General features: G+C 39.7%; 1 long non-coding RNA gene across 2 annotated transcripts; it reads right to left on the reverse strand.

The window, feature by feature from the left end:
• Window positions 1-389: 389 nt before the first annotated feature.
• Window positions 390-15796, reverse strand: LOC138687773 (uncharacterized). Of its 2 annotated transcripts, none has more exons than XR_011326888.1 (3): window positions 15704-15796; window positions 9561-9827; window positions 390-513 (listed from the first exon to the last, which is right to left on the reverse strand). It is a non-coding gene; the product is annotated as an uncharacterized lncRNA (long non-coding RNA). The 2 variants fall into 2 exon arrangements; XR_011326896.1 differs by lacking the exon at window positions 390-513 and adding an exon at window positions 8591-8909.
• Between the last annotated feature and the right edge of the window lie 3140 nt (window positions 15797-18936).

Raw genomic sequence — 18936 nt, forward strand, 5'->3', positions numbered from 1 at the left:
TTGCGAGCACGTACATAAAGGAATTTTGTTGCCGGCCAACTTCCCTTCCCAACTCGGACCCCTCGCAAGCCATAAATTGTAAATCTTTACCAGAATCGGTAACAATTACACTGCTTCCCACCTCCTCAGTCCAGAGACTTAATCATGATGAATGGAGCAGGCAGGGCAGGCGCAGGTTCACCCCCGTGTCAGCCAGCCACCCCCTCGCAGCACTGCAGGCGCGGCCAAGTGTCACGCACTTGCCGTCATTCTCCACACATGGGTATTTCAGTCCCGTTGCTCATGAGCATCCCCCCCGCATTACATTCTCCAGCTTCTTGCCACCCATCCACTTACGACACTTTCTGCTATTTCTCCTGGAAATCCCACTGTTCCCGCTGTACCTGAGAGTTTTTGGACAGTCACAGCCAACAGCGAAGACCCTCCTCATTCCCTCTTCTTCTGCAATAGAAGCTGCGTTCAGGGCATTTTGCATTCTTGCACTGTAGAGTCTGCCAAAGTCCTTGCCTCTTTCTTGGAAGGAAGATGAAGGTAGATTTAGGGAGATGAATGGAAGGGGTGAAAACATAATTCTTAAACCTGTAAGAAGTTGGGTTTTTTTAAAAACCAAAATCCACCCCAAAACTCCAAAAACTTTTCTAAAGACTAAACATCCACAGTTTCGCTCAACCATTTCTGTAACTCTGTCTTCCCCTGCACACAAAACAGGCCGTTCACAGTGCTCACATATCAGACCCTGAGTGTTGCCCTGGGAAATCACACTTCAGCATCTCACAGGTCAGCATTCCATCTTCTGGGAAGAGGGACACGGACACACGGCAGGGCAGGAGCAAGCCCCTGTACCCTGGGAGCACACCGCACAAGCGCAGCCTTGGCCAGCTGGAAGCGCTGCCACCAAGCTGCCTGCAGCTTAAACACCAGGTTTCACAGGACAGGAACCCTGGTATTTCTGAGAATCTTCTGAGCTCTGGCCCCCATGATGGGGCCCAACCCAGTGGTGGCAGGGTGGGTAAGGTAATCAGCTCAAATTCCTTATCAAATGATCCTTTTAAAAACTCGTGCAGCTGCAAGTAAAATTACGGGGCTTGAGAGCTCTTTAGAAGCTTGTCATTGGGGCTTTTATCTGTGGGGCCTAGAAGTAAGTGACAACAAAGCTAAAATGAACGGTCATACTCCCTAAGCTATTGCACTTGCCTCAAGATCTGCCAATTGTCTTGATTTTTTTTTAATATATTTTCCTTTCTCTTCTTCAAATGGAAAACATAGCAGTTTTATTTTCTCCATTCTACTTTCTTCTGCACTCCATCCTCTTAATGTGGTCATTAATATTCCTCTTAACATTGACTATAGCAATTTTGGCAGTAGCATTTTCCTTTCTTGTGGCCTCAAGCACGTTACCCCTACCACCACCCTTCCTCAACCTAGATCTTGTGCACAATTACAGCCATACAGCTACTTCCCCTCCACCCAAACCATTAATTATCCCTGCTTCCAACTCCCTTCATAAGCCATCTCTTGGCCTGCATAAAACATACTCCACATTAAAATGCCTTCAACCCTACCTTCCTTCTACTTCAAATATAAATCTTAGAGACATATTCTCTAATCTGTTTCATTTATTTAAATGACCTACATTTTTGTGTTTGTCTTGCATTGTTTTGTAACCAGCTAGATTTTCTAATAGAATCATAGAATATCTCAAGTTGGAAGGGACCCATAAGGATCATTGAGTCCGACTCCCTGCTCCTCGCAGGAATAGCTTACCTCTTAGAGAGAAAAACCTGGTTTATCCAGTGCTGCTCTCATATTTAGGGGTCATACTGAACACAAGGCACTTCACAAACAAGACAGACACCCCATTCCGACAGTAGGTAACTGTGGACCATCTCTATGTCCAAACATCACCTTTATTCAATATATACTGCTTAAATTTCTAGAGACCCTTAGTAGCATCGTACTCAGAACATCTGGAGGAAAAAAAAAGAAAGAAAAAAAAAACCATAAAATACACAACCAAACCTAAATTATATTGTTAGCCTGGTTACCGAAAAACCTTGAAAAATGCAAGAGTAATTTTGGAGGTATTTTAAATTAGGAGTAACAAACTCTATCAGCTCCATCAGTTTTTCATTTTTAATCCAAAGTGCAAGAATTCAGCCTACAACTTTCCCAGACTTTCCAGCAGTTACTACTACAAATCCTGCCATACGACAACCCCCAAAAATTTCAATCACCTTTCATGGAAGCTGCTTTTAAGAGGGGTTTCAGCCATATGCCCCCGACAGTTTGCTAGGACTACATCTCTACAGTGTGTTTGGTCACACAGGTATCATGGTGTTCGAAAAGCATGCTAAATTAATCTGCAGAAGACCCGATTTACTATAACATTAAAACAAACCAAAAAAAGCCCTCACTTTTGAAAAGCTATTAAAACTACAGGAAAGCAAAGACACACAGGAACACCTCAGCTCATCCATCTTCCCACATTATCAGCAGATGCTCTGTATCACTACAGCAGCAGGAAATGCTTCCAACTATTTGAAATGTAACCTGGCCTCCAGTCCATCACAGCACTTCTTGATTCTCTGGGTTTCTTGGCTTCCCAATCCCCCTCTTTGGTGCATGTCCAAGTAACGATTAGCCAAAAAGAGATGGATAAGCTGTGCCTCTTTTGAAGTTTTCTCTGTGTTGTCTAGCGCTCAGCTAGCAGTGGAAAAAACATCCCTCTCGCTTCACCAGCACGTATCGATGATGAATGCCTCCCACCAAATTCTCAGACATTCACCTGTCAAAGGCAACGTCCTCCGCAAAGTCCAAGACTTGTGGCCAAATCTTCCGTTAAGTGTCTCTGACTTCAGAGTTACGCTAGCACACAGTCTGGCCCTCGGTTTATAGGAGTGCAGGAGCTGCCAGACAGCTGGTGACACGCCACCGGGGAGAGCCAAGTCTCAGTTGGAGCAGGGAATAGCCTCCGTGTCGGCTGGCTTCGCGCTGTGCCTCAGTTAGGGTAAGCCTCATGCTCTCCAAATCATCGATATAGGTCAATGTTATACCACACACCCTGTCCTGAATCTTAAGAATGCAGTGATAAGAAACCTTATATACAGCCAAGACTTAGGTAGACTTCTCTTGACAGCAGGTTGCAGTTCTTCTAATTCAGCCTTACTTGGTTAACCCTTAGCATTAAGGCAGGCTGTTTCTTCCTCCAAATAACCCTGCAGGAAGAGGGGCTTGCAAAGTGAGAGGAAGGCAATTTTTCGTTCTAGTGTTTTGTGAAGAACAGAGTTGTACTAGAATCTGAAAGGGGAAAGAGCATTCTCTATCTCTCTTTCTTCTAACTTTCTAGATGTTACAATTCTCTACTCCAGATGTCTCCCCCAGCTTAGAAAAAAAAACCAAAACAAACACAAAAATAGGCATTATGTAGGTGGCCCTTGGATAAATCCACCTCAGTGCTCCCTCCAAGTGGAAGATAACCTTAATGTGAGAAAGCAGCTTTTCTGCAGGCAGTCCAGGCAGACATCTGGATAGATGAAATATAGTAAGTGTCTTAATCTTCTAGTGAATTATTTATGTTTGAGATAACACTTCTGGGGGAAAATTACTGCTTAACTTTAAATATATGTATATATGTCTTTCCTTCAAAGTCTGAGCATGAGTTTAAGAATTCAGTAGCAATTTATTCCCCAGAATTCTTAGTTCTTTCACCATCAATAGCTGATATTTATGTTCTGTGTCAGTATTCATATGCTCACTCAGGAGCTTAAATGCATGCTTCAGCTGCTTTGTATGATGGAAGCATACAGCCACAAATCTGTCTATAACAGACTGAATTTTTCTTCTAAATATTAGTTACTATAGAAAGCAGTCTCATTTTTTGCTCACTTACATTTGTAAGTGCAGCTTATGAGAAAAAGTTTCTGTATTTTAAGTATGTATGCATATTATTAAGAGCCTGAGAAAGTCTTCTTGCACGGCCACTTTTAAAAAAAAAATCTGTAACAGAAGTTCAGCTTTTCATTTACCTTTCTGGTGACTTTATAACACTCATCAATTTTTTATTTTTTTTTTTAAACAAAAACTTATTTCCTCCCTCTTCATCTTTTTTTTCTGGTACAAATAGTAGAAAGAAATCACATCAACAATAGAAAAAAAATCTCCTCCCTATTATAAACCTCTTAGAGTCTCCATTCCAGTTCAGAAGAGTATTTTATTCCTGTAAAGCACCAGTAGACACTTGTTTATGTCTTTCTAAAGTAAAATTTTCTGACTATATGCTTAATCCGAATGTGATCACAGATGGCCAAAACTTTGTTCTGGGTTGTCTTTACAAATGGTTGATGTTGGAAACAGCCCAGGATGGCTGAAGATAAGAAAACTAGCAATCCAGTGAGACTTAAATTGGAAGTAAAACAAATTTGCTATGGTCCAAAATGATTGCACTTGGAAAAAGAACTGAACTGTCTAGAAGCAGTGACAGCTGTTGCAGATATAAGAGATATAGTAGTGACCTCAACTTATGAGAAAGAAGAAATAGTGTTCTAAGTACAAATATTTATGGAGGTTAGAGTTCAGAACTAGCAAAATCGCCACTCTCCCTCTCTCTAATGTATATACAAACACATATATGCACTCTCTCTCTGTATCCACATTCTATAGAGTAATACATATAAATTAGCAAAATTACTCCAGGCTAAGAAAATAAACATCGCCAATATAAAGATTTATAATATTCATGAAAAAAAGACAATTTAAAAAAAATACTCTGAAATCAAACATCACGACCTCAAAGAATTTAAGTTAATACTGGATTTCAGAGAAATCCGAATTTATTAAGGTAAGAGATTCCTTAGTGGGAACAATCATAAAACCACATCTCTTTCTTGCAGCATTGCATTATAACCATAAGATCATGATTTAGGTATTTATCTCTCCTGATCTCATGCCACTGGAAGGGTAGTGGCTGAAAAGGTCAGTGGTCCAGCTGTCCTTCCTGTCTCCAGGACAGCGGTGGCTGAGCTGCCCCAGCGTGGGCTCTGGGTCAAGGCAGGTTATATTATGTTGTGTTATGTTATGATGTGTTATAAGTCAGTAGTCCTGTCAGTTGTCCCAAAGTAACTTATCCCCTGCTTAGGACTCAAGACACGTTTAAATTTCATTCTATCGCTGCAGGGTAAAGTAATTGCTCTTGCACTGGAAATGCTCGGACATACGTTACGAGATTACTGCGACATCTTTTTCCCTGTAGTGGGGAGGAAAATCAGTGCTTGTGAGGCAGATACAAAAATGCAGCCAATGTCTGTTTGTCTTGTTGTTGTTGTCATTTAAGAAACCCATTAAGCCATTTGAACAGAGCACATACAAACATTTAAGAAGTGATCTTTGCATAAACACAGAATAGTTGAGGTTGCAAGACACCGCTGGAGATCATCTGGTGTCCCCCCCCACTGAAGCAGGGCCACCTAGAACGGGTTGCAACAAGTCTACTTGCAACAGTTCCAACAATTTTAACTCTAAACGTTTCCACATCGACTACAAACCATTCTGGGTCAAAATTGTCTCTCTCACTGCCTAGCAAGTGATCAGGAAATAGTGGAAGATCTGTTGCAGATTCTTCTTTATCCTCTTTTAAATTAGGTTCTTGTCTTATAAGGGTCATAAGATTCATAACTTCCATATGGGCTAATTCTGGCGAATGCTAATTATTGACAGGACTGCAGTTGGAAACTAAAATATAGGTGGAGGTGAGGAAAATACTCTTTCGGTTCACTGGTATGTTACAGTACAAGGCCAAACTAACTTTATGAAGTAATATAGCAAAGAGAGACTATTCCCAAGGAACAGGAGTTACCACATCATGCAGCTTTCATCATTTCACATTAAAGGGCAAGGAGAGATGAGATCAGCGAGATGTTACAAAGAAGGAAAAAACGTTATTTTACTAGATCATTAATTTAGTTTCTACTGGTTGCTCAACTGAAATCTTGCTCTGCATTATTTCTGTAGAATATATTAGCTGGTAGGTGGAAAATAGCAAGAATAAAAAACCAAAACCAAAACCCTCTCTCCTGGTAACAATCTGTACTGATAGTATTCCAGAAGGAATGTCACAACAACTCTCCCGTTTGTTTTCTCTTTGTTTCAGGATGGTTTCCATGGATCCCCAAACTTAGGCCCCACTGAAGGGTTCCCCAGCGCATAACGCCATGTAGCAGCAGGTCACAGACCAAGCATCACATGCAGAACACAAACAGAATTCCAGTAGCACAGTCAACACATTAAACCTCTCGCAAATACAGTTTACTGTTCAGGGTATTAGCACACCAGTATTTGAGAAAGGAGAGACAGGCCCAGGAACACTATTAGAAGTGCAAATAAATTATGCAGTCCCTTGTGCTGTATTAGGTTTTAGTTCTAGGGAGGGAGAACTATCCCAAATGAGTTTGAGGCAGCATTTAGTGCTGGGGTGGATATAGTTATTATTGCTCCACCACACCCCAATGCATCCATCCACGCAACGACTAGCTTAGGTGAAATGCTTTCTGCGATTCTGCCCTTTCTCAGCTATGAAATCATTCCTATATGTCTTTTAAGTTTACCATTACTGCACACAAACCTACACCTCCTCCATCTGAAGTTACAAGTACTGTAAGTGCAACTTAAGCCAACTGGCTCTTGTGAAATCTTGTTTGTTTCTTGGAGAGACGCTTAGTGCATTTCTTTGTTGTAGTTTAAAAAACTGTAATCTGCTGTCTGCAAGCCAAAATAGAATTTATCTGCCAAAAAAATCACTTTGCCAACACTGTCCAGGGTATTATCTCAAACCTGACCTGCAATAATTAACTTCCAAGCATCTGGGAGGTGAAATTGCTCAGTGATCTGTCTTTTTCTATGCAAAAGCAATACTCATTACATGATAATCACTATTTAGCTTAAATTCATTTTTCCCCCTCAGGAAAAATTAGAGAATGAATGCCTGCATAAACCACTTTGTTACACCCTTATTAATTTTATCAAGTGCAGTCTTCCACCAAGCAAGCACTTGGTAGAAATTTTATGAGAATATGCAGATCTTTGAAAGCAACCTGAAGAGGGAAAAGGGTCTGTATGTTGCTATATAGTCCTTATCCCAGTGATAGTAAATTGATGTGCAAACGGATTTTGCTTTTTCACCACCAATCAAATATCTGTGTAAAGATATCACTGCTTACAGACATGAAAGCAGACAATATGGAAAGTGGTAGGAGAAGGACCTGCTCATACTTGACTGGTTGCATGTTAATTTTCTCCGTAGAAGCTGTATTACGTGGTCAAAGAACCACCAGTGAATGCTAAAGAGGACGTTTTCTCTGACATTGATGCGGCCAGCTACTGACCTCTGCCTTGCTCAATAGCAAGCATGAATTCCAGCCATTTCATACTTCAGAGGGCGTTTGGGAAAACTTCTCTACAGACCCCTGTAACATTACAACGACATGCAAGAAAAGCTAGCTGTACCTTAAAGAGAATGCCGAAGGTGCAAACTCCAAGCAACAGAGACTTAAGGGTGAAAAGCAAGAGTTCTAGGTGCCATTATCAGTCTGAATGTTTGCTCTGAAGCCTTAGTGGTCTGTTAATGTTGTTCATCTGCCCTAATCTAAAACTCACAAATTCTCTACTGATACCCTAAGGGGGTTATCAGCTGATAACGGAGATGAAACTGGACCCACTAGCTTTGCCACAGGCCACAGTTACTCTGTGACATTAACAGTAAAAGGCTGTCCCCCACAACATCGAGCAGCAGTAGTAGGGGTCAATGTATGCAGGTTATCAGTGGGCTTCACAGTCTTCTGACAGCAGACGAAGGGAAAGGCTGTGTAATCCTCCCCAGACCCAGGAATGAAAACCAGGACGACACTGAAATAGGCACAGACTCAGCTTCCTTTCTCTTCTCTGCCCCACCCTCCACGCCCAGCCTGTCTCGTCTTCTCATCCTTTGTCCCCACCCTGTTCCTTTCCCTTCCCTTGCTGTCAGGCGCAGGTTTCTAGCCTGTTTCTAAATCTTTCCTCAGCTCCTCATTCCAAGCTCTGTCCTCTGGACTACTTGTCCTTTGTATCTCACTATGGCTCCAAGCCATGTGCTCCATAGCTGGGTTTCCTTTCCCACTTTTTCTTAATCCGTGCCTCCTTTCTTGAAGTTCAAAGCCCATGTTCTCATTCCCCAGCCAATCCTCGTAACCTTGTAGCTTAGTTTTTCAATAGGCTTTTTCATTTTTCTTTCCCCAACCACTTTGCCTCCTCACAGTAGTTCCCAACTCCCCATTTCACTCTCCTTGCAGGGTGGTAGCCTCCAGTCCCATCAGATTGCCCATCACCATCATGCTGGTATGCCTGCCTTTGTACAACAGGTAACTCTGGACAACCTCCAGCCAGCTCTGCTGGAAGCCCTGCTCCACAGGCCATCCCTCAGCCCTTGCTTCCCGCACAAACCGGCCCAGGAGACCCAACACAGCCCCACACTGTCACATCACTTTGGCCCCACGGTCCCCAGAATGTGAAGGAGGGGGCAGAGGAAGAGGGAGGCTGTTTCGCCCTGCTTGGTACCTCCCTTTCAACTATTCTCCAGCCCTTGGTTGTAGAAGTTCTAACTGAGCCTATTCTGAAGCATCTGGACAAGTTTAATGGTTATAACACAATCAGTCACAAGGCTTCCTCTAAAATTTTGTGGAACTAGATGAAATTTTAACTGATCAGTTTCAAGCTCGCATGAATTCCTTTCTGACAAAAAGGTTGAAAAGCTGAAACAATTTTTAACTCCTACAACTCTTATCACAAAACTCTTCATTCTTCTTTAAAGACGATACTATTACATAGATTACCTCAGCAACTGCAACCAATCACAAACTTGTACATCATCTAGGAGTGCTTCACTGCGGGGAAAAATAACAAAAATATATGCGGCTAACTTTATTGCCATAAATATCAAGGGCTTTCATTCTGACTAATCACATGCCTTGAGTAATTTCACTGAAGTCAACAAGTAACTTGTAAAAAACAACAAAAAACTCAGTAAGCAAATAATGATAAAATCCTTTCCCTCAAAGACAATAAAGTCAAATTAATTGCAATTAATTATTTTAATGAATTAAATGAAATCAAGGTGGCCAGCTAGCATTTTTAGTGCGTATGTTTGCGTGCATAAATTATACATGCAAGGATGCATATAACTGAGTGCTCAGAAGTCTATTTTGTAAAATTCACTGGGCATCCTGGCCAAGATGAATGCTGGATTTTAGCTATTATTTCCACTTATAATTGAACTGCAATTTTTCAGAATAATATCAGAGTTTTCATATTAAAGTGACAGCAGTTTATGAATCAATTTATGGGCTTTGTCATCTAATGATTCATTTATTGTAAAAAGACCAAATTAATATCGATGATTCCTTTCAGTGGGTTACACATCACATTTTATGTCAGTTGCTCCCAATATGAAGTTGGGCTTTTCTTTTATTAATTTCTTCCCCATTGTTGCACTTCCCACTGTTGTTCTTGGAATACAAACAAATAAGGAGACTCACCTCAGAGATATTAGCCTTTTCTTATGACATCAGTGTGTAGGCTGTGCAAAATCGAGGCATCAGTTAGTCACTCGCACCATCTGTGTGGGCCCGGAGAAAGCAAGATGTAATCTGTCATATGGTGAGCTTTGTACAAAACAGCAACAATCCGTATTCAGCTGCGCAGATGAAATGGATCCCTCGAGGAGCTTCAGTCTGCCAGAGCGTGCGCTTGTGGGTGTCAGCTGCTGGGGGTCAGCTCTTCATAATGCAACGAGGGAAAACTTTCTGTTTGTTCAGACAAGAATTGGGAGGGTAGTGGCAGTCAGTTTCACAGACTAGAGTTTGCTAGCCAAACTGTGGTGGTATTAAGTAGCATATGAAAATTTCAGAGCCAACATCCTTTCTCATTTTTACTGACGTAAGAAAATTTGCTCTGGAATGATTTGAATACAAGAAAGGAGAAAGTGATGAAATAACTTCTTTTAAGTTTTTACTTCCCACAGGAGCAAACCCATTGTCTTCCCTGGCCTCTCTGAAGCTACCATGCTGTTGTTCCTCAAAGCAGGGAAGGCAACAGAAAACGCTAAATGCATAGTTAGCAGGTCTACAAGGAAGAACAAGATGTGCACAGGATATATCCCCAGGCTACCTCACCTATTTGGGTGGAATTTTCATTACTATTTACTCACACCCCTCAAATAGCACCTCCCCACTGACTTCTTTGGCAGTCCTCTCTAGATTTTGGGTTTTAGTGCATACAGATGTCAATTACATGAAGGTACAGCCAGATTTTTACCTACGGCACTTGTATGTTCCCAAGAAAAGTATACAAAAGCCTTTATGGCCCGACATCAAATTACTTCAGCTTGTGCTGAACAGAATTCCTGTAATACATGTTTTCACTAAATAGGTGTCTTGTCACAATCCCTACCATTACAGATAACTGTACAATGACACCAATGCCATGCCAACTACTTCATTTTTATAAAGGATATCTGTGAAGATGACTTTCAAGGACATTTACGTATTCCAACCTCCTTTTCACCGTGGTACCAAGTAGCCTAAAAGGCATTACTAGTTGCTGAGCAATGGTTCTCCTTTCTTCCTTACTGCTTGCTACCATTTTGGACTTTTTTTTTTTTTTTTTAAACGTAAAAAACTCTGATACTTATTTTCAGATTAAGAATACAATCTCATGCACAAATTTACTATTGAGCATAGCTATTTTTAGGGAACACTGGTTGTTTTCCTAGTGGCTAGTTTCACCACAGAGGCACAGATAAGCACAAATACTTTTCCCAGCTGTGGCTGTGGAATGGAGAACAGAACAGATCAGCACAGAACGGTGATCTTTAGCAGACATAAGACTCTGAAATTCTGAAGCAGGAGGAATGCAGTCTGTTTTCCCATCCCAACAGTCACCAGAAGAGGAAGAGCAAGCTTCCTACTGTATTAGAAAGTTAAATAAAAAAAAAAAGAAAAAGAAAAGAAAGGTGAACCTGGTGAGCACAGCCCAAAGACATTTGGTTAGGAAAGCCAGAAAAGCTTTTTCTGTAAGCACTAGAGGCAACCATTTTCATGTGTTGCTGTATCTAATAGTGTGTCCTCTTGTTGTCTGGTTTCTAGAAGTCTCCATGTGCCATAAGGGCATATAGATGAGACAGTTACAAGTATCGTAACAAAGCTCCCAGGAGCTAGGGGTAGGAGAGCAGGAAGAAGTATACATGGGAAGAAGCGGAAAATGCAAAATAAGGAATGAGTTACTGCCAATGCATGTTTTCTCCAAAGCCTGTAACAAACATAAAGTTAGGTTAATCAGCTAACAAAGTCTGTGATTAAATGACTAGTTCAATTATTATTCTGAGCTAACTGGATTCCATGTTTAATGCAGCCCAGCCAGTATCACATGACTGGCAGACATACACAATTAGTCAGTGTTTTCATGAGTCAATTGGACCTATTTGGGAGCTCTATTTAAAACTATTTTCAGGTTTTGGAGATGATTGCAATTAAATTCACTTCACTGGAGTTGTTAGCTTGATGACAAGCTTCTTTAAATCAAACCTTTTCTGTCATTCTCCCTTACATCTTACCTTCAATACCCTGAGCATAACTTTCTAGAGAAACTAGATATTTTAGGGTATCTCCATTTTGCCTACCATTTTTAAACAGTTGATTCCCAGACAGCATCTCCCATACTCTCCAAGTTAAGCACCAATAAAGCGTCTCCGCACTCTAAAACTGGAGTCAGTTCAGGCCTCGATCCAAAGCCCTTAAAAATCTATTGGATTCTTTCAACTGATCATGGTAGCCATTGGTTTTAAGACATTTGAGTTCCCAGCCAGTTCTCGCTAGAAGTCCTGGTCCTATGCATCACGTGTGAAACTGCTTGGGTCTAGGACATGCCGTAAGGACAACTGAGTAAAGATGTGACAGAAATAGTGATGAAGTGACTTGCGTAAAAAAAAAAAAAAAGCATAATTTGTAGCTTTATCCAGTTTTTTTTTTAAGTAAGTGCATTTAGCAGATGGTAGTAATTTTTCTGAAGAGGAAGAAAAAGAGGCCCTCGAAATTTTATGAGGGGGTGAACAAACACTTTTTGGCTGCCACATGCCCAAGACACAACACCAAATTCCTAGTGGTCTAGAAAAAAAGCTGCAGCATGTGTGTTACTATATCACGTGTTAGGAGGTGAGAAAGGTGAATACTTTGGGTTATTAAAATTAGTAAACCACGCTACCTTTGTTCTTCCATTCACATACAAAACAGATCAGCACTGAATAGTCTCTAACTATTTTTATTTCAGTCTCTTTATGTCAACTTTGTGCCCTGTCTTTGAAAAAAAGATGAGCATGTATTATGATGTTTGGATTACTACCATGTGGGATAATTGAAAACACAATTACATTACCTCTCAGACACAAGTCTTTTTTCCAGGATGGTTACTTGCAAGAAAGGCAAATCATGCTGTAAGCAATGAGATGAAAAGACTGGAACAAATTATGCAATTAGCTTACTAGACTAGATGGAATTGGCCAGAATTCAGATGTGGTACAAATAGTATAAACAAAGGAGTTGCATTTGCTTCTCTCATGTCTGAGTTTGATCTATTGATCTTAGCATATGAAAAGCAGTTGTACTGGGAGTAATTTAGCTGTAATTCCTGCCCAGCTGTAGTTAACTAAACTGTCACTGACTTCAACCTGCAGAAGATCAAGCTCAGAATGGTTAAGAATTTCCTCACTTTTAAAAGCATTATCTTCAATACATTACAAAGCAGAGGCAGGGCACAGAGGTCTGATCCCAACTGCCTTTAAACAAAAAAACAAGCGTCAGTAAGACCTTTGCTATGAAACTGCAGTGGAATCGAGATTAAGGTTCTAGGCCACAAGAGAAAAATCACATGCAATAAAGTAACACTGTACTGTTCCAGACTCCTATAAGAAAATTCTACTTTGGGTGTGCTTCTGGTGTTGTAAGACAGATCAACCAAAACTTGTTGAAAAAAAAAAATCCTTACAAATGTGTAGGAATATAAAACAGTGTTCAGAATGAGCACAACTCAGAGGAGGGTTACACATAGCAAACAAGTGATGTTCATATTGAAATGCATGAGACATGCTTTCTCTCACTGGAACACGTTTTATGATTTTAAAATCAATCTATTCTCACTAGAAATGACTCCATCTTCACTGGCCATAATCTCACAACATTACATTTTAAGGCAAATAATTTGTCAGAAAGAAGAAAAGAGTAACTGTTCTTATACATAGTACCTGTTGCTAGCCCTTTCCCAGGATGCAGCTGCCATTTGCATGGCAGTTGTACCATCTGTAGGTTAGGGTAAAGATACAGCCCTAACAACTCTTTTTTAATCTCCCTTTGGTGCACTATTGCCCTTGTTAATCTTCAATTCCCAATTCTTAGAGAAAGAAGAGGGTTTTTTACCACAGGGACTACAGCCACAGCCCATGGAAAGCAGAAGCAAGCAAGTGTCTTTCAGTACACCCAATTCCTTCCCCAAGACAGACAGACATCATTTTTTCAGATGAGACACAATCCGGCACTCCACAAAACAAAAATATTAAAAAAAAATATTTTTTTTTAAAGTGTACAACACAATGGAGGAAAGAGGTTAGCGCTGAGGGTAAATTCCAAATAGCTTGGCATGTTTTCCTGGACTGTCTCTTACGTAACCCCCAAAACTCAGTCTCGCAACAGCCTGCTGGGAGCAGAGGGGAGTGGGTCGGGAGCTCATTGACAATACCAGGCACATGTGAGCATACACACACAGCCACCACACACAGAAGGCAATGAGAATAAGCTAGTCCACTGCAAATGTCAGCCAATTTATGTAATATCCTTTTACTCAGCATTTCTTATTCACTGGAGAGTGAATAATCTCAATAAACAGTCCCTGAAGAATTGAAAGTGGGGGAAGTTAGTTAGATTCATAGTCTTTCTCCAGTTACTGCTGTTGTTGGCTGCTTGATAATCTGTCTATATGTCACTTCAGTTAAATAGCCAGTGAAAAAGCCAGCATTTATTTCATAAGAATCACCAATGCAATTGGTGTTAACAAGTTCTAATTGTTATTAACAGCAGCTGTCATTTTAAGTTGACTAAGCACAACAGCTCTGGGCTGCTGCTGTTCATGTTACTCCATGAGGCACACAGAAGATTTACTCCAGAATCCAATTTGTCCAGAGACTACTTTTTCAGATGGTAGAGAGCCAAAAAGTACTGACTGGGTGACAGCAGGGCTAAGACTTCCTGATTTAACACACCTAGGAAACAAAGGAAGAGCTGAGAAGTGGGAGGAGAGTATGGAGATGAACAGACTGAATATAAATAATAACAATGATTTCCCCAGCCAACCATTCTAGTAAAGAAATACATTGGTGGTATACTTACACCATCTTGAAACAGGACCAAGAATCTCACCTGTTCAGTGCTTCAGAATTACATATTTGGCAGATCACGAAATATGACCTTTGTCACTACAGTACATTATTCTTCTATTATTATTTTTAAATTACTTTCATTTCAGAGCTCTAATTTCTTGTTCTTTGTAGGAGAGCAAGCAGTAATAACCTGTTATGAATGCTGCAGCTTTTTTTAAAAACAGGAGGGAAAGAGGAAGAAAGCAGATTTTCTACTCATCACAAAACAGAAGAAATCTCAGTCAATTAGCTTACTATCAGAAACAAAAGCTGTTACAATCAAAGTAAAGCTTACAATACACATCAGACAGAATTCTGAAATTAAATCATATCCCTTCACAGGTATTGAAAAATCTAAGAAAAATTTAGGGTTAACATTTCAAAACCAAGTACAGAAATTCACAATGAAATACACGGTCTCTATTTTTATAACTATGTCATAATGGAAAAACAAAACTTCTAATCAGCAAGCACAAAAGCTTGAACTTTTATATTTGTTACAGTACTTGTGTTTACCATGGACATCTTTATTGACTTTGAACATCCATAGAAAATTCACCTGATGAGCCTTCCCTTAAAACCCATTGCTTTATGCTCCTCTCCAAAGCACAAAATTCAGTTTTTCCTACTCCAAATGTCTTAGTAACTGATTATCTATGAGGGAGAGGATTTTTATTTTTTATTTTTTAATTATGAAGGTTCCAAAAATTGTGTAATGTTTGGTGTACTATTTTGTACCTGACTGGTCAAACCATTTTCTTGCAGCTATTTTGAACCTCCATGATAAAGTAATCTGTTTATTCAGTCTCATGATTAATCTGATCCACATGAAGAAATTTTATTCTGGAGAGTTTTGTTCTATTATAGTTATCTTCAAATCTAATGAATACTTCTGGGTTTGATGGAGAAGACAGATCTATTTAACATAGGGATCTAACCTCTAAAACTGAGGGTAACATTCTGTGAAAGATAGGGTCATGCATAGAAAATTAAAAAACAAATCTGGTTTACATGAAAAAAATGTTCAGCAATAATCTTAAACATTGTGTCAGCAACCATTTCATTTATTTACAAGATTTAAGTTCTTTTTTGGACTTTGCTTTTTCAGTAACTAAAGTTTCCATTTGTTACTCTTGGTCCTCCTGGAAATACAGCAGTAAACAATAACATAAGTTGTTATTACAAATACTTAGATGACACTGCTGAAAGAGTATTTACCTCAAGCATGTCCCAAGAGTCATCAGATCCAGTTTGGCTTAAGGGTTCTGTCTAACATCATTAAATGCAAAATGTTCCTTTACTAAAAAACCTACAGGAAATGAGAAAGTATTAGAGGCTGTGTTCTAGTTTAAGTGTAAAAAGATTATGTCTCAATATATCACTGTCAATGACCCTTTATTTAAATGAATCCAGCTGATATCAACTGAATATACCATTTTCCAGAACAAGAGGCACATTTATATATGTCATAAACAGAGAATATCATTACATGGCATTATGTAGTATCTCTGAAAAAAAATGGTAAGCTCCAGATGTGCTCTAAATCCTCCTGAATTCAGTCTCTTTTGACTGAAATATGGATTTGAGCAATGCCTGATGAGGTCCCCCTCCAAGAAACCCCACATGTAGAGAGCATGCAGACACCACAGACCTTGCAGTATGCAGGAGGATAGATGGTAATTTCTAAAACTGAGATTAACATGATCCTCTACCACAAAGAAATAAGCAGAAGTCTGGTGGATTTTTATTTTATTTTCAACATGGAATTTGTTTTATTTAGAGATGTTTAATTTATAATTATATCATGCTCGCTGAATGCTTAGTTATGTTATAGCATTCTGCCCAGAGATCCTTGTGGATGCAGCTTGTAACAACTTCTTTGTTTCACAGATGGTCTGTATTTGCCTTTTGCTTTTTTTTTTTTTAATATTAATTGCATGATTTAAAAATGAAAAGAAAAAGCAATAGTAACAGTGGAACAGTTTTAGGCTTCAAGGGGTTACTTGTCTCCAGAATTTCTTGTGGAACTGAGTTGCTTCAGATTAATGCAAAGTCTGCAACATACATATCATATCAATCTCTAAGCGTAGTTTGAAATATTAGCAATATGTAATGCCTTCAGAATTATGTCTGATGTAACGGTAAAAGATTATCTGTTGTAATTGCAATGACTACAAAACCTCTGATAAGAAATTGCCATTTACTGTTAGCAGCAAATCTCTACTGCCTCAAACATACCTGTAAGGCAATGAGCAGACATTCATTATTACAATGAAGTAATAAACCTTTAAAGACCTACCTGGAGGCAAGGCATGGGGTGTGGGCTTACTTTGTTAACAAAAGATAGGTAATGCTGGAAAACTAGAAAAACAGAAATGGAGATTTTCTCCCTGAAAGGGAAGAATGGCAATACATCTTTCCCCAGAGTAGTTCTTTCTGAGACTGCACAGCCTATAGGCAGTTTCCTATAGAATACACTGGAGTCCTCATAGACAGTGCAGTAGTTTGAGAAGGTCACATGGTTCCCATGAGTACCCAAATATCAACAATATCAACCGCAGCCAACCTCTGGCAATCAACTTACTAAAAAACCAGACCAAAACAACAGCAACAAAAAAATCAACTCATGATATTCTACAGCCTGCCTTATATATTACTGCAGTAACGTCAGGGAGATAGTCCCATCTGCTGCTGGTACTGTCCTCCAGACAAGGCTACATGGTGACTCTGTCTTACAGTCACTTCATTTTCAGTGACATTTCTTTTACAGGACTGATTGATTGCAGCAAATCACAAGTAGCCCTAGTTCTTCTCAGAAGCAAACACTGGGATCTTGATCCCAAATATTTCTTATTTGAGGATGTTGTGGGGTTTGGCTTTAAGTCTCTCACTTTCCTGCCAATTTCAAATGTGACTCAAAACCAAGTTCATTTTCTGGTCTGTTGCAGTCATTCTCACAGGACTTTGTTAGAAACAGAATATAGAGGGGATTGTAAGAAAATAAGTTGGAAGAATTTCTGGAGCTGGCACATGCTAAAGGATTTAAGAGGCAAGATCAGATGACAAGGCTGTCATCTTTATATTAATCCCTTCCTTCCATGCACATTTTGGAGGCCTAGGAATTCTCTCTTGCCTAAATTTTTAATACAAAAAGCTACTTACTCATGTAAAGACAACCTCTACCATAGAAGATATGCTGTTTGACTGTCTTGTCATTACAGAACATGACATTATCAGCTAATAAAAGATGGTGACACAGTAGAGCAATCCAAGAATAAATCCTAGACCACTTATGACTCCTTCCCAGTAAGTTAACATTTCAGTGAGACTTCTGCTATTGTTCTCAACAGGCTGCAAAGTGAAACTTTGGCTGTAATCAGCAGTGATTTCAAGGCAAATAAAAAGGAGTAAATAAATGCCACAAAGAATCCTTCTTAGGCTGCTGGCAACAGCACAGCTACAAAATTAGCCTCTGCTTGTGACATTCAAACAGATGGGTGTCACCCAGGTGGAACAGATGACACATTAAGCAACAGTCAGTCTCTCACTCCATCATATCTGACCCCAAAAGAATGACAAGGTTCATATTTAAGGAAGAAATTACTGTGATCTGCTCTGCATATTATATGTAAGTTATCCCATGTGCATTTAGAGACATAGGTACAGAACAGATTGTGGGATAGAAGGGTTTTATCTACACTGATTTAACCTACAGGCATTATGAAAAGTTAAGTCTGCAGCTGAGCTTCCTACACAAAATAAAACCTTTTTGATCTGTCTGTAAAGCAGATATTTTGTTGCTAACAACAAGAGGAGGGAAGATTATAATTAGTGCCATTTAAAAGTAAAACACAAAACACAACGGAGAAATGAAGTGCAATGAAAGAAGAGAAACAGACTGAAGGTACAGTTACCTCAGCAGATTTACCGTGCTTCTCTCTTTATGAAGAGGCATCAGCAGAGCAATGCACATGGGCTTAAAAAATTGAGTTTACAGCCGCTACATGCATGGGTCCCAGAGATCAGAGACAGACATAGAGCCTGATAGTTGATCAGATTATTTATCTGACTATTATTAACGGCACAGTACAGAATATTTTGCTGAATGAAGTCCCCTTACTGGGCCAGATCCTGGTCTGCAAGGCTGCTCTGGGGAATCAAGCCATCCCAGTGGGCTGACAACCGGCCTCCGGGGGACGACAACCCACCCACAGGAGATTTGCTGTATAGCACATACAGGTCTTAGAGGATAAGTGACATTTTAAACAAAGCTGGATCAGTTCAGTTAGAAACGGATTTAAAACCAGTGAAATTCCTGAGATGTCGAGCCAGGTAACTTCTAGTGTATTTTCTCCTCAGGAAATTTGGGTTTTTTTCAGATAAATATTTAAAGTAAAGCACATAGGTTTTCATCTATTTAAAATTCCTGCTGAAAGCAATGAATTTGTAAA

This window comes from Haliaeetus albicilla, chromosome 1 (assembly GCF_947461875.1).
Source record: "Haliaeetus albicilla chromosome 1, bHalAlb1.1, whole genome shotgun sequence".
Taxonomy (NCBI): Eukaryota; Metazoa; Chordata; class Aves; order Accipitriformes; family Accipitridae; genus Haliaeetus; species Haliaeetus albicilla.